The sequence below is a fragment of the Myxine glutinosa genome, chromosome 9 (genome assembly GCF_964187855.1).
Source record: "Myxine glutinosa chromosome 9, kmMyxGlut1.1, whole genome shotgun sequence".
NCBI classification, from domain to species: domain Eukaryota; kingdom Metazoa; phylum Chordata; class Myxini; order Myxiniformes; family Myxinidae; genus Myxine; species Myxine glutinosa.
In genome coordinates, this window is record NC_136269.1 from 29,216,327 (window position 1) to 29,233,610 (window position 17,284).

Below are 17,284 nucleotides of genomic sequence, written 5' to 3' on the forward strand. Positions count from 1 at the left end.
TGTGAGCCACTCCCCCATGTGTGAGCCACTCCCATGTGTGTGACCCACCCCCCTGTGTGACCCACCCCCCGTGTGTGACCCACTCCCCTGTATGTGACCCACGCCCCCGTGTGTGACCAACTCCCATGTGTGTGACCCCTCCCCCCCCCCCCCTGTGTGTGACCCACTCCCCCATGTGTGACACACTCCCCTGTGGGTGATCCACTCCCCGGTGCAGTGTGCGTGATGTGGGAGGGATGGGAGCGGGGAGAGAGAGGATTTGAGCTCTTGAAGTCACATTTTACATTAGGTGTAATGACACATTTCAAACTGTATTTCCCATGTGCACACACATGCATTTACATGTTATCAGAAGTAAATACATTGTGTAGATTACATCATTTGTGGATCTGATAAATTGCCAGTAACCATTTTGTAAAAATGAATGTGCAGCATCTAAATGAAGATGTCCAAATGTCACACACGTCCATGCCCGTGGGATTCCCATGGGTGCCCTCACTCGTATAACATAATACATAAACAGTGGCCTAAAGAGAAAAAACAAGCGTTACGCCTAGGTCCCCCGTCGGTGAAGTGATGTGAGTTGACAAAGTGGAAGACGCAGAAAACATGCTATGATATGATATTTCGCTCACAAGGTTCAGACATACATGGCGGCGGCCATCTTGGATTTTGACGTGGTGACCCAATTTTAAACAGCCTTCTTGCTTGTGCCTAGATACACCCACACACCAGATTATAAGTTGGTACTTCGCTTATTTTTCAAGATATTCATCTCACAAGGTTCAGACATACATGGCATCAGACATACATGGCGGCGGCCATCTTGGATTTTGACGTGGGTTGCACCCACACACCAAATTCGAATGCGGTCCTTCGCTTACGCACGCCCGCACGCACGCACGCCCGCACGCAAACACGCACGCACGCACGCACGGACGGACGGACACACGGACGGAGGGGAAAACCATAGTCCCCCTTTCGCTCCACTGTGCGACGGGGGACAAAAAGATCAAAGGAGATGTGGAAACTAACAGCACTCGAAAGAAAATGCATGGTGAACATTAGGTAGATGACAAGAATAGCCTAGAGAGGGGTGACCATCATCTCTTGAGGTTGTAGTTCAGACCTCTGATGATTTGCGGGAACCCCCATGGAAGACTCCTGATCCCCTGGGAGGCCCCCTGATGCGAAATTGAAAATTCTAAGGCCGAGCGGACTTGCAGACCATCAAGTAGAAGGGCTGTATTGGGTTTCAGAGCAATTGGTTGATAAATAAGGAAAACAGCAAAAAGCTAACGGATGGACAGACAGATGGACAGACATCCAGACATCACGACCCATTTTATAAGTTAATCTCTTCCAGAATCGAGATGAGATGACCTAAAAATGAACCGCGTGAATTTGGATTTCACCAGCAATGTGGGATAAGATAAGCACCATGAAGGAGCTGCCAGGAGGGCTGACAGCTCGCTCCAAATGAACTCCTCGAGAGAAACCAACAAAGACTCGATTTTTATCGATATGTATAGAAGTACAGAATCATTTGAAGGGATGGTAAGAGCTGGAAACATCAAAGTTGACAAATGGGTAATGTTTTTACCTGGGCTATCTATTGGATTTTGAAGCAAGATATTCACAACCAATTAACATAGTAATTTAAACGATTTATTCTATTTCCACCACATTTGCATATGTAATAAATTGATGGGACCCAAGAGAATAAAGTGGCTGAGATGTATTTATCGAGCCCAGCTTGAATTCTCCTTTGATTTCAGAGAAATGCATGTGCCCTATTTCTGTATAAAAGCTCTGACGTTATGGGACTGTGCAGGTATATCGTGTGTCAAGCGTTAATATCGTCCCAAGGGAAGAGGGAGGGGAGGGCATCATGTGACTGCAATATGTAGATGGTGAGACCTACTATCATTGCCTTGGTAAAAAGGCGATGATGAAAACGACGCCATGTATCACCGTACTATCCCTCCAACTTGGGAGGGTAGGTAAACACCAGGCATATGAAGCCTGCAAAGTCACGGGTGAACATCACTCAGTGATCAAAACGTTGAAACGTGCCTTGCCAGTAAAGCAGTAGTGGTGCCTTTATTTCTGAATATGGATCTTTCGAACAACAACCTGTATTTTGTGGAACACAGATCCCATGTTTGTTTTTCTAAGGTTGCAATAACATAACCTGATAGGCCTGATATGCTTAAAAGTTAGGCTGGGATGCTCAGCATATTCAAAATACAGTAGCGTACTCACAACACACTTAAAATCGAACAATGAGCAGCAATTCGGCACTGGAGGTCACACTGTCCTGGTCAGCTAAGAGAAAGGGGCAGAGCATCCTCCTAGTGAACAACTGGAAAGCTATTTGAACGTCAACATGAAATCACCAAATCTAGACAGACAGGCAATTACGAGGCTGAAAGAGACAGGATGTCACATTAGAAATGATGTGATTATAAGGGATCTGATATAAATGTTTAAGATAATGAAGGGAACATTCAAAATAAGTGCAGATGAGATTTTCAGCAAAATGAATAGTGACAGGACAATTAAGGGGCCACAGTTTAAGAGTAAAGAAGAGGAGGGTTTGGATTGTGGTCAGTGAGGCAGGGGTCTTTCACTCATTGTGGTGAATGCAAGGAATGGTCTCCCTGCAAGGGTGGTAAGGGTAGAGTCAGCGGACACTTATAAATGGTTGTTGCATATATATATATATATATATATATATATATATATATATATATATATATACACAGACTTGGCATTTAATATGGAATTTTTTTTTTTCTTGACTTGGGTTTACTTTCTTAACTCAGTATATCAATCTGGTGAGTTTCTTTTACACTTTGGTGATTTATTTGTTAAAAGAACCATGTCACTGATTGTCTGTCGCAGCAAGAAGTCAACAACAAGATTATATCACAAGTGGCGTGGCAAAATGTACGGACAGGTGCATTTGATGATTGGCTTCACAGTCGGGTATACAAGGGTTGTTGCGTTCTGTATTAGTGGAAAACAACTGCTGCACATCTCCAAAAGTTATTGCTGCTTCCTCTGGAGATGGTCCGTCAACCCGACAATGCTGTTTGTCATGGAGTGGTGGCTTTACGAAATTACGGCATGAAACAGCGTGCTATTGCTCGGCAGTATGGCATCACTCAAGGTCAGGTGTCAAAGATCCTGAAACGAAATGCTCAGAGGGGTGTCCCTACTCCAATACCGAGGCCAGGACGTCCCCGCAGAACCACAAGGAGGGATGATCGCCAGCTGCACCGGTTAGTCCGCAATGGCCGTACCAAGTCAGCTAATCGGCTTAGGGCTGAGTGGCAGCAACTGACAAATGTGCCTGTATCCAGAAGGCTAGTCAACCAACGACTGGTTCAAGCAGGCTATCGTGCCAGGCGTCCCCTGAGAAAGCCACGCCTGACCAGACAACACCGCCAGCGCCGATTGCAGTGGGCCAGAGAGCACCGTCAATGGCAGCAAGGACACTGGAATCACGTGATCTTCAGTGACGAGTCTAGATTTCTGGTCTATCGTCAAGATGGCCGCGTCCGAGTGCGCAGACAAGTGCATGAAGCCTACAACAAAGATTGTATAGTGCCAAGAGTCCAAGCTGGAGGTGGTGGGGTGACCGTTTGGGCTGCTTTCCATGCAGGGGGTAAAACTGACCTGGTTGTTCTGAATGGAAACCTGAACCAGTTCAAGTACAGGGCTTTTCTGGAAGAAACATTGCTTCCATTTGCTCGTGCAGCCTTTCGAGGAAACTTTGTCTTCCAAGATGACAATGCACGGCCTCATCGTGCTCGCATGATCCAACACTTTCTTGCTGACCGTGGTGTAGAGCATATGGAGTGGCCTGCCATGTCCCCGGATATGAATCCGATAGAGAACTTGTGGGCAGAATTAACGCGTCAAATCAACCACTTGGACCAGCAGCCGACCTCTGCGCGTGAATTGCAGCAGGCTATTGTCACTGCATGGCAAGCGATTCCTGTCCAAACCTTGGCAAATCTCGTGAACAGCATGCCTCAACGTGTACGTGCTCTCCTGAATGCTCGTGAGGGTTACACGAAGTACTGAACTGTAATTTTACTGACCGTAATCCCAGTCGTAATTTAACTTTTGTTTTTGTTAAAAAAATTTTTGGCTAATGTGCAAAATAAAGAGATACTTCTGGAAAACGTACAGAAGTTTAACACAGTACTGTCCATGAATTGAGTTCGATATCAGTTTACATCACTTTCAAGGATCAATTTATTTGTTTCGAAATGTCAAATGTGGTTTTTGTTTCTTTTAAAGGTCACATTAACAAAATCTAGAATAATTTCAACATAATTCCAATGAACTTTTGGTTCAAAGACATCTTGAAAAGTAAGTTCACCCCCACAAAAAAAATATTCCATATTAAATGCCAAGTCTGTATATATGTCGTGGTGGATGGAAAGGGCATTTCGACCATCAGTGATTCGACTCAATTCAGTATTTAGGTACAAAGACATTTTATATTCCAAATTGTTTTTGCTGGGAAAACCCTGATAGCCGATCAGTTAATGTAGTTCAGAGGGATTGCCAGAGGGAGCGCATCATGATAAGGGATGCTGCCATTAAATGGAGGTTTAAAAATAAAAAAAACGGTGATCCAATGATAGTTTGTACTTCCTGAGGTAGGCCATAAAAGCTGTTTGAAAATTGCTGGCCAAAAGGCATTAAAAACAAGAACGAGAATTGCTTTACAATGCGACATGTATTGCAAGGATGACAGGCTGATTCAATCCTACCAAGTTTCAGTTCAATATTCATTTATTTGGGCGGTGTATAATGACATGTTTCGGTGCCGAAAATAATAAGAAAAAAACAAGACCGAAAGTCTAAGTGGTGTAGCTGGGCTTGTAAAATATTATAAACCACAAACACACATCATTAGCTTTTTAAACAGTCATCAATGCTGTTTAGAGCATTAAACAAATAAATTTGGAGGCATCCCGACGTCCGTGAGGTAAGTTTTACTTACAAAATTGAGGGAAAATCTACTGCAATCTAGATTATATCCCACCAGAGTTGGATACGTAGCATTTTGTTGGAAGAGATGTAACGCCGATGCCGATTGTGATATATGACAAGTTTGACGATATGTTCGGCTTGAACGGCATATGAATCAAAATGGCGGTGTGTGGAGAGTCAGCCACCGTAATGACATCAGACGTAATCACATCACCCTGTCATGTGACCAGATCCTCAGCTCTGATTGGTATACGTTTGAGGGGACATACATACATACATACATACATACAGACAAATACTGTTCCAGATGGCTTTGCCCTATGGGCTACGCCGTAATAACACGATGTGCATACATGAAGCAAAAACATGCATACAGCTTACGTGCATATATAATGTACCATAGTTACCCTGCGCTCGTGAAGCGAAAAGAGCTGTTAAGCATTCAGTTGCGTACGTGTGCCGTGTGCCTTGTGCTGTACGTGTACCGTGTCTGCATTTAAAAAAATAATTTTCTCGGCAACCATTGGTCCGATTGACATAAAATTTTCACCATAGGAGGGCCTTCTCCTGTAGGATATTTTAATGATTATTATGACATCATAGGTCACGTGGTACAGGCGCCATCTTGGAAAAACTTTGTATGTCCGTATGACGTATAGTATGACGAATCAGCTTGTTCTGATATAACTGTGGGGAGGGTGGTAGGGATAAGAGGTGTCAAGGTAATCTTTTAATAGCGCATTAAATGTGTGTTTCCCAATCGCGCTGTTCATCCTTTAAGAGTGCTTTAAATGAGCGCTTCCCAATCGACCCATTACTGGATTTTGTCACAGGTTGTGTGTCGCATTCTTGTTCATACTTTCTTTGTGTGTTTTGTATTTTTTCTAATATGAGATGAAACAGTGAGTCTCTTTCTTTCTCTTTCTCTTTTTTTCTCTTTCTTTTTTTTTTTCTCTTTCTCTTTCTCTTTCTCTTTCTCTTTTTTTTTCTCTTTCTCTTTCTCTTTCTCTTTCTCTCTCTCTCTCTCTCTCTCTCTCTCTCTCTCTCTCTCTCTCTCTCTCCCCCTGTCGGCTGTTGCGATTTGGGTGTGGCGTCATGGCCGCTGTGAGCAACTGCTCTGTGTTGTGGTGAGTCCTTTGTGCGATTTTCTCCTCTCCTGCCCTCCCATCCCTCTCCTTTTCCATCCTGTGTACTTTGGCGTTTTGTTTTCATCCTTTCTACACCTTTGTCTTCGAGAGAGAGAGAGACTGACTGTTTCTTCCTTTTATTACAAGAGTACAAAAAATCAGTTATGTTCAGTCACAAGGAAACAAAACACAATAAAATGGTCTCAAGGAAAGGTTATTTTCAAGTCATCATCATCAAGTGTGCATATGACATCATTAAAAACCCACTTTTCTTTAAAACATGTTAAATTCTTGTTCATTTTAAAAAACCGGTACTCTAGCTTTAGTCTTGCATTTACAAGAGCCTTAAGGGTGAGCAGTACATCACATGACGAGTCAGAAGCGTTTCCCATTTTTTTCTTCCTGGATTTATAAATTGCAAACTTGGCCTGGCTAATTAAAAAATTCATTAAAACCACATTCCTAAGGGAAGACGGTCCTAAAACACCATAAATAAAAACATTGTGATTGAAGAGGGAACCAAGCTTCACAAAGCGTTCCTGAAGGAATGTAAAAAGAGGTTGCAATCGTTCACACTCCAGGTATATATGCGGTAGGGTTTCAATGGATGCACAGAAAGGGCATAGATTAGAGTTAGCAGTAGAAAACCGGTTCAGTAAAACATTATAAGGTAAAATCCAGTGTTCAAGTTTCCATTGAATATCTCCAACATACTTTGGAGTAGGCAAGAGATAAAAACTTCGCCAATTGGGGCAATTGGGTGGTATTGGGGGTAAAACATCCCGCCATCGAAGCCTCGGGTGCTCAGAAAATGTTTTTGCGTATAAAATTTTAACGTACGCGTTGTACAGAGTTTTCTTTGGAAAGGCGGGAAGGGATAATGCAGTATCATCAGGGCTGTTCAGGCCAGGGGACAGATTAAGTGGCGGGCTGAAGACTAGGAGTTTGGGGAAGTCACCCGCTGTTTCCTCGGGGGAAGGGCCAAGTTCCTCGCAGGTATTACGATACGTTGTGGATATCCCTTGAAGGAACCGAGAGATGATCCTGACAGATTTTATTCCGGTTTTTTGTGCCACAGCGGCAGCACTCAGCCGGCAGCTCCCAGACTCTGTCATGAGGTCTTTCACTCGCAGCAGCTTGGCATCAACAAAACGTTGAACGAGTCCCCTATTATTCAAGCTGTTTTCCAGGAAGGGGTTGTAGCATAGGGGCTCGTTCAACAACATTTCCATGTTGTATGTTGCCATTTCACGGGAAAAGGACAGGGCTTGCCAGGCGTTCATCACCCCTTGGTAAAAGGTGGGCAGCAAGGATGAATCGATTTGATGAGGGTTCATCAAGAAAAGTTCTCGGTCGTAACCCAGCTTGCATGTGAGCTGTAATATGCAGTTAGCCAGAGGCCTCCAGAGTAGGGCTTCATCTCCATATACAAGTTGGCGCACGATATGAAGCCGGAAGACCATAATCCGGCTGCGGATATCAATAAGACCTTGGCCACCTTCAGCGAGTGGCAAGTATGCCACGGGGGGTTGGAGCCAGTGTTTCCCGCTCCAGAAAAAGTCGACAATGCTCTTTTGCAGTGTAATAAGAAGGCTCCCAGGCGGTTGTAGGCATATCATCTTATGCCATAGCATAGAGGCGACAAGATTGTTAATGACGAGAGTTCTTCCGTGGTACGAAAGTTGGAAAAGAAGTCCTTTCCAGCGGGCCAGTTTTGCCATTACCTTGTCTGGTAATCCCACCCAGTTCTGCTGCTCAAAGGTGTTGTCTCCGAGGAAAATACCGAGGTATTTAATGCCACTTTTCTGCCAGTTCACTCCTCCTGGTAGGACAATTGGCGGGCAATCTCCAGGTCCTATCCAAAGGGCTTCACTCTTCTTCCAGTTTACCTGGCCTGAACAAGCCTGACAATATGTTTTTAGTGCCTGAGCCACCGCAGTGACGTCAGTACTATTTTTTATATAAATACAGACATCATCTGCATAGGCAGAGACTTTTAGCGGTGTGGTAAGAATTGATCCAGTGAAGCCAGAAATGTGCGTACGTAATTGGAGCAGAAGAGGTTCGATGGCAAGAGAGTATAAAAGTCCAGATAGCGGGCAACCTTGCCGTACTCCCCGTTGTACAGCAATGGGGCTACACAATACTTGATTAATTTTAAGAACACTGGATATATTACAATACAAAAGTTTAACGTACGAGATAAAAATAGGTCCAAACCCAAAATTCTCTAAAACTCTAAAAAGGTACATGTGGTCAATACAGTCAAAGGCTTTTCCTTGGTCAATAAAAAACAGACCAACATTCATATTAAAATTGTTACAAAACCGAATGGTATCACGGATAAGAAAGATATTATTAAAAATAGTACGTCCAGGAATACAAAAGGATTGATGTTCTCCTATTAGTACATTCATAAAAGGTTTCATTCGATTAGACAAGGCTTTGGCTAAAATTTTATAATCCGTACATAAAACAGAAATAGGACGCCAGTTCTCTATAAGTTGAGTGTCCGCTTTCTTAGGAATTAAGGTGGTGACTGCTCTCCGGCAACTCCACGGCAGTTGTCCATCCTCTAAACATTCATTCAATACCCGCAGTAGGTGAGGTCCAATGGTGTCCCAAAAAAACTGGAAAAATTCACTTGTCAGCCCATCCAGTCCAGAAGCTTTATCAGGTTCCAAGGCCTTCAAGGCAGCGGTGAGCTCAGGTAACCTAAGAGGATCCTCCAACTGCTGCTTCTGATCCTCCGCCAATGTTGGAAGGTTAGAAACAAGTTCCGATATTGCATCCTGGTTAATGTCATGCCGCATAAACCGTTGTTTAAAATGTTTCCGGGCACATTCCCTGATTCTGCCATCTTCATAAAGGAGTTCCCCATCATGGAGCAAGCGTGTAATCATTGACGAAGAGGCCCCCCTTTTAAGGCTGAAGAAGAATTTAGTTGGAGCATCAAGGTCGTGTATGTACCTCATCTTCAGGCGCAATAAAGCATTTTGTGCTCGCCTTTCGGATATGGAATTCAGTAAGGCCGTTTTTCCATGGATTTGTTGCCTCATTCCCTGGTAGCTCACACTTGCGGTTCCCTGAAGCTGTTCCTGTAATTCCAGGATTTCATCTTCAAGTAAGGTTGTGGTTTTTCTTTCCTCTTGAACACCATACGCACGATATTGTTGGCAGAACAGTCTGATGTGCGTTTTGGCATTATCCCACCATTGTCTGAGGTTTGAGAAATTCCCTTGGGAGGCAACCAGAATATTCCAAATTTCCGGAAAAATGTCCTTAAAGGTACTATCATCAAGTAAGTTGTTATTAAATTTCCAAAAAGCACTCTTGTGTTTCGGGCAGGGGGCAGAAATTTTGAGAAATGTTGCGCTGTGGTCCGAGAATCCTGATGGGCAAATTTTGGATGACAGAACGAGGCGTTCAAGTGGAGGATTAATATAAAACTTGTCCAAGCGAGCAAGTACAATATTACCCTGAATACATCGACACCATGTGTATTGCCTGATTGATGGGTGCTGTACCCGCCATATATCTGTCAAATTCATTTGTTTTAAAAATTTGGTGAGAGGGATTGTGGAGGCAGGATGGGGCTCTGCACTGTTCCTGTCGAGTTGGGGTTGGAGGGTGCAGTTAAAATCTCCACCAATACAAACATGATTGTCTTGGTTTTTTAGGGCGTTTTGACTGTCGAGGGACGTTAGGTGTGTCCCAAGGTCATTAAAAAAAACTCGCCGAGCTACAGGCGTACTTGGGGCATAGATATTAAAAATAGTATAGAATTTTCCATAGTAGTGGAATTCTAGGGATGCTAGGGATCCCTTGTGTATTTCGTCGAATTTAAGCGATGAAGGCGAAAAGGAGGGGCTAAGAATTATTGCGACACCGCCTTTGCGGGAGTCACCGTTACTAAAGAAGGACAGGCCGGGGAAGAGCCTACACCACTCTGCGACACAGCAGTCGTTGGCATGGGTCTCTTGTAAGAGGGCAATGTCAACTTTCTTCTGCAATAAAAAATCCCTTACTTGAACTTTACGGACAGAGCTACATCCTCCGTTAATATTCAGGCTACAAATGGAAAAACTCATTACAGCTATAAGGAGGAGTGACCACCACTCAATTTTTTGATAGCAGTTCATTCTTAGCTTTTTGCAACCACTTCTTTAAACGGTGACGTTGGGAGGAATTGAAATTAAAAACGTGGGGCCGTTTTACCATCAGTTTAGCGGAATGTATAAAATCAGGTAGCTCCGGAAAAAAGGTTTCTATTACAACATTCCTTTTTCGGAATGTGTCCTTAAGAAACCTTTTTATCTCGGAGGGAGGGATTGGAGGGATTTCTTCTTCCTTAAGGCTACCACATTCACTAACAGAGTCATCTATATCAGATGGCTCAGATGGTGTGTCACACTGGTTTTCATCATTTATCTCCTCACCGTCATCACATCCCTCCACGTTATCGGATGGGGCATAGTCCATAGAGGGGGGGGACGGGGAGGGAGAGAAATGAGCCATCTTCAGGGGAGGGGGGGGGGAGGGGGGGGGTACTAATTTTTGTGGTTCAACCATATCAATTTCTAGGTCAGTAGACAAGGGCGAGGATTCATCCACATCTATGTCCTCCAATACCGAGAAACGATTTTCTGTGACGAGGGACAAATCTAGGCCAGAGAGGAGGGCCTGTCGGTTTTCAGTTGTAGGTTTTTTAAAGAGGTGACCGTTTTCATCTGTTGTTTGCAGATGTCTTTTCCCTTTTGGGCAGACTAATTGAAACTCGTCCTGGTTAGTGGGAAGAGATTGCAAGGGTTTGGGGGGAGGGGGGGGGGGAGGGAGGACGTGATCATCGGGAGGGGGATCCCATCGGCTACCACGGCGGGAGAGGTAGGATCAGTTATAGCAGGCAACAAGCTGTGATTGGACGATGTCGCCTGGGGGGTGAGATCTATAGTTAACAGGAGATGGCTGCAATTAGATCCTTCAGTAGAGGGAGGGGCCCCTGTTTCAAGGGGAGGGGAGGGGGGTACGGCGGGGGGGTTTGGATTGGTGGTAAGAGGGTTTGGGTCGGTGGTGGACAGATTGGGATCAGTGGTGGTAAGGCTTGGGTCGATGGTGGGAAGGTTCGGGTCGGTGGTGGGAGGGCTTGGTTCGGCGGCGGGAGGGCTTGGTTCGGTGGTGGGAAGGTTTGGTTCGGTGGTGGGAAGGCTTGGGTCGGTGGTGGGAGGGCTTGGGTCAGTGGTGGGAGGGTTTGGACCGGTGGTGGGAAGGTGGGGGGGTTGCTTATTCCCGGTTCGGAGGGGAGGTTGCACTTGTGGAGAATTCTCTTTTCGGGGGCAGTCATGCTTAACATGCCCAAATTGTCCGCAGCCAAAACATTTTAGAACGTTGGTGGACACGTACACTGTATATTCGTTCTGTTGATGTTTTAATTTTATTATAAGGTTTAAATCCTTCTGGGAATTTTTTAAAATCATAAACACTTGCCGCCGGAATGAAACCACGTGCCTTAAATCGTTGTTTCGTGACCCGAAGGGAATCATGGAGATACGAGACACGATGGTACCGTATCGGGACAACTCTTTAATTAGTACATCGTCGGATACAAATGGGGGGCAATTTGATATCACGACTTTTATCGCTGGGCTATCTAGTGGGGAAATCATTACAAATAAATCTGGATCGATTGTCAAACCCTGTTCGACAATTTGTGGGACACAATCCACGTCGGACAAAAAAATAACGATCCGCTTGTTCATCCGCGAAGCGGCAACAACCTTGTCGATCCCGACAACACGACCGGTTGCGAGGACAACGTCCTCGACACTAACCTCACGTTCCGGAGGTACACAAAAGAACCCGTGCTTACGGGTCAGGCTCTGAAAGGCCGTAAATCGAGATAGTGCAGCTGCCATGCTGGAACAGCTGCACTTACAACCCCTCCCCAACTCGGGGAGGGTGAATATATAATACAATCTTCCCTACCCGAACTCCGGGAATGGGAAGCAATCAGACCTCTCCGATTTCCCTAACTTCGGAAAAGGGAGGCAACAAAACAAACTGAAGGAAGGATAAACGAAAGGAAAAAAAGGAAATAGAGGTTTAAGATGAAGGAGCAAACACCGATCGGGCGACGCCCAAAAACGGCGAACCCTTACCAGCGATCACCCTGTGCTCTCCGGCTCTCTCTCCCGTCTCAACGTATATGGGAATCACCAGGAAGACTCCACGAACAGGTACAAGGACACAGAGGGGGGGAAAACGGGGGGGGGGGGGGGGGGAATGGAGCAACAACACAGAGCACTCACAGGCCTCCACAAGCAGACGCCATGACAGTACAACCAGCATGCAAACGACCAGCAGGGGGCGCGAGAGAGAGAGAGAGAGAGAGAGAGAGAGAGAGAGAGAGAGAGAGGATTGAGAGCGGACCCATTTTGGGTGTGGCCGACCGGCTTTAACGACGCTTTGTAAGCCTTTTTGTGCTTATAATGCACGTTTATTATTTATTTTAGTTTTATCTATTTCGGTTTGGTACCTACTTGTCCGGTTCGGACAAGTGGGGGGTGTTAATTCGCTGGGATGGCGAATACACGCTCTCGGTTAGAGGTGTTCGACAACTTAACAAGGAAGCATGCATTTGTGTGTGTTCCACCTGAAGAAACTTCCACCGAGGACATTGTTTTGTCGGTGGGGAAAATAATCGGTTGTGAGAATGTACGAGCAGCGTCGAGAATGAATCAAAAAGTTGTTGTATTTGTGTCCGATGAAAAATTCGTTCACGATGTTGTCAGTGTGGGATTAACCACAGAGACAGGTCTCTTTGTCTTGGCGTCGCCTATGGACACTCCGTCGATGAGGGTCGTCAATATCTAATGTACCCCCATTTATAACCTGCGATCAGCTGATGTCCGTTTTGTCCCGATACGGAACAGTTGTGTCGAAAATCACAATGATTCCGCTCCGGTCTCACGATGAACGTGTTAAACACGTGATGAGCTTCAGACGGCAGGTGTATATGGTGCTTCCGGATCGAGGCGATGACACGGGGTTAAACATCACGTTCAAGGTAAAGGTGAACAACCATGAGTACCAGATGTATGCGTCATCGGCCTCATTAACATGTTTTCATTGCGGAGCTTTTGGCCACGTGAAAAGGTTTTGTCCGAAGGTATCGTGTGTAAGGTGCGGTGAAGCAGGTCATAGTGACACTGATTGTAAAAGAGATAACACCCCGGTCTCTAACGTACAAAACAAAGTAAACCGAAATACCCGAACGGTTCCTACCGCCGCTCCCTCGCACACGAGGAGTCGGGATAATACTCCTGTTCGTGTTAGTGAAAACGACAACACCGCTGATTCGGTAAATAATTAAATAATCCCGGATAACCCACCTGTTGTGGCAGATGCTACGTGCAGTGAGGAGATGGAAGAAGATCCTATTGTGGTGACAAAAAAAACGAAGAGCACCTGGTGCTTGTAACTCCAACATTACTTTGAAAAAGGTAGTGTTGGATAAAGACAGTGTGGGTGAAGACACCCCTAAACGTCTTTCTCAGGTGTCCACAAGCTGTATTGACACCAGGGAGAAGAAACCTGAATTAATTAATTCTCAAACATTATCGGGCAGCACCGAAAACTTGGGAGAAAAAGTAGATGGTGAGACTAAAGATGTTGGTGAGCTCATTAGTGAGCCGCGACCTTCACTACATGCTGAGACCGAGCGGAATGTAAATGTTTCAGCCCCGAGCTCCTCTTTATCAATGCAAGATCTAAATCATGACACTGGTTCGTCAACTGAGCCAGTGAACATCTCCCTACAGGAGGGTGAAGCAGAGATTTCAGCTCCTGCTGAATGTCCCGGGTACCAGAGTGAAGATGACTCCACAATAGAACATTCCAGCAAATCTTCGGACTTGGCTGGAATCAAAATGGGGACGGCGCAGACTGATATATGTGACCCGGGTGGAGCTGTTTCTGATCTGTCAGATTCAGATGATGAAGTTGAGATGACTGAGTTGTCTCAATCTTCATCGTATCATTCATCCATAGCCCCTCAACTTATTATTTATTTTCTAAATGACACCTACCGACAGCGAAATGTGATTGTAAAAGATCATTTTCCTGATTTAATTTCATTCATCCAGGCTGCAAAGGACATAATTAGGAAGCCGGATGAATTTCATTTAACAAGGTCGCTGTTTCATCGGCTTCGAAAGGCTGTTACAAAAGCAGGGAGCGAGATTTCGCAACAACCGCTCAAGCCTTTTGATAATCCATGAAAAAAATCACCTTTGGAACCTTAAATATGAACGGCGGAGGTGCAAACCAAAACCGCCAGGTTCAGGTGAAAAGTTTATTTGAGCTCAAGAAAATTGATGTACTCTTACTCCAGGAAACCCATATAATTCAAAATGTGGAGTAAGACTGGTGTCGCCTCTTTAAGGGACAGTGTTTTTTTAGTAACTTGTTGTCTTCTTCTGCTGGCGTGGCCTTTTTACTCAGACCAGGACTAGTACCTGAGTCATGCCTCTTCCAGGAGGTGATTAAAGGCCGGTTTATTTCACTGGAACTGGTCATTAATAATTTTCGGTTTACACTATTCAACGTTTATGCACCAAGTGAGAATGTGGAACGAAGAGCTTTCTTTTCATCTTTAATTCGACACATGCAGTCGATAGATCTCAATAATTGTATTTGCATGGGGGGGTGACTTTAATTGCACCTTTAAACCCAGTATAGACCGAAATACAGCAGAACCTCATCCCGAAGGTAGTACTGATTTGTTAAATTATTTTTCGGCAGTGGGTGTGCTAGATGCATGGAGGCTACATTACCCCCAACAAATCTGAGTATACTTGGGGACGATGTGTCAATGGGAGAATGACCTTCGCTAGACTTGACCGTTGGTACATAAACTCAGAGTTCAGGAATGCGGTTATCTCTCCAAATCATTTTCCGTCTTTGTTTTCTGATCATCATTTAGTTACCATGGGACTCTTTTTCCCTCAACCCTTATGCAAAAGTGCATACTGGAAATTCAATACCAGTCTTCTCGAAGAAGCTTTGTTTAAAGACGCCTTCCGTGCTTTTTGGGGTCATCCAACTTTCAAAAAAGCCCTCTTTCTCTTCTTTAGCATTATGGTGGGATAACACAAAAGCTCAGATTAGAGTGTTTTGTCAGCAGTTTGTTTCAAATGAAACTGATGTAAAAAATATAACAATGGCTTGTTTAGAAGCTGATATTATACGGTTAGAGTGTAAACTGGCTAAAGATAATAACAGAAGAGACCACAGGTTATTGGTTGAAAAGAAGGCTCAACTGAGAGAGCTGATTCAGGAGAAAGCAGCAGGCCTGTTAATCAGATTAAGAATAAACAATTTAAAGGTATTAGACACCCCTAGTAAATCTTTCTTCCAAATTGATTTTGTAAATAAGTCACCCAAAACCCTTTTCTCTGTACAAGACATTAGGGGAAACATGGTTGCCAACCCTGGAGATGTAAGGTTGTGCATTAGAGTTTTTTTCAAAGGTTTATGCAAAACAAAATGTTTGTGAGCAAACCATGAAATTTTTAACTTCTCACCTTTCATCCCTAACTGAGCGTCAGTGCCTGGGTTCAACAATTACTTTGCCTGAGCTAACGCAGGCCCTAACTGAAATGGACTCGGGGAAAGCTCCTGGGATTGACGGCCTACCGGCAGAATTTTTCTTGGCTTTTTGGGACCTTTTGGGCGCTGAATTATTGAATGTCCTGGAATCATCCTTGGTGCTTGGAGAACTCCCACTAAGCTTCAGAAGAGCAGTGGTATCGCTGATTCCAAAGACTGGAGATCTACGACACATAAAGAATTGGCGGCCGGTCTCGTTATTATGTACGGACTACAAAATATTGTCAAAAGTGTTGGCCAGTCGGTTGAAGACGGTAATCTTATTTAGTCCACCATGATCAGAATTACTGCATCCCAAACAGATCTATTTATGATAATATTTTTTTGATCAGAGATTTAATGGAATGTGATTGCTTGGAAAAAGATTTTGGGATAATATTCCTGGATTTGGAAAGGGCTTTTGACAGTGTGGATCATGTTTTTTTTGTATCGTGTGCTAGAAGCATGTGGCTTTGGTGCCAATTTCAGGGCCTACGTGACTTTGTTGTACAACAATATATTTAGTTTATTTAAAATAAATAACGAACTCAGTTCTCCGGTACAGGTTCAAAGAGGGGTGAGACAAGGATGCCCGGTTTCTGGGTTATTATTTTCCTTGGTAATGGAATCACTCCTAATTTTATTTATGAAAAATATTTCAGGAGTGACTGTATCCCCTGGGAGTCCTTCAGTAGTTTATCGGCTTATGCAGATGATGTCTGTGTGGTTGTTAAGAAGGAGAGTGATATCCCAGCACTTGTTGAATGTTTAAATATTTTTTGCCTCGCTTCTTCTTTGAAGTGTAACTGGGACAAGAGTAAGGCCTTATGGATTCCCTGTCTCAAGAACATTCCACCTGGAAGAGTGCTGGTACCACCTGTGCATCTACCAACAAAGTTAAAATAGGTGGAAGACGGAGTCAAATACCTTGGGGTTTTCCTGGGATCTCCACATTGCGTCCTCAAAAATTGGGACGGGATTGTTGAGCATGTCAAAAAAAGATTGGGACTGTGGAAACGAGCTCTGCCCCACCTTTCCTACAAAGGCAGGGTTCTAGTGGTTAATAATTTGGTGGCTTCTTCCCTGTGGCATAGGTTTATCTGCCTTCAGCCGCCGGGGGCACTACTAAAGGCAGTGCAGAGGCTACTGGTGGATTTTTTTTTGGAGTGGTCACCATTGGTTGCTACCAAATGTCATATGTAGCCCCTTGTCTGAAGGTGGCCAGGGACTGATCGACATAAAAAGTCGTATCATGGCTTTTCGGCTGTGCACCATACAGCAGTTGATGTGCAAAGAACGACTGCCAAGCCGACTTCTGGCCTATCACATGTTGTGGAAAGCAAGTGGGCTCGGATACGGCCTTGAACTTTTCTTAATCCAACTCCAACATGTTGACACATCTCATCAACCATCATTCTATCTGAGCCTTCTGAACGCCTGGCAAAGCCTTTCGACTAGTCGCCAGCAGGAAACCTATGCTACAAACATGTTTGTGG

The 17,284-nt window shown here is 44.4% G+C and overlaps 1 protein-coding gene across 6 annotated transcripts in view; it reads right to left on the reverse strand.

Moving 5' to 3' along the window:
* EHBP1 (EH domain binding protein 1) overlaps positions 1–17,284 on the reverse strand; it is a 341,780-nt gene that overhangs the window by 237,868 nt on the left and 86,628 nt on the right. The window lies entirely within an intron of this gene.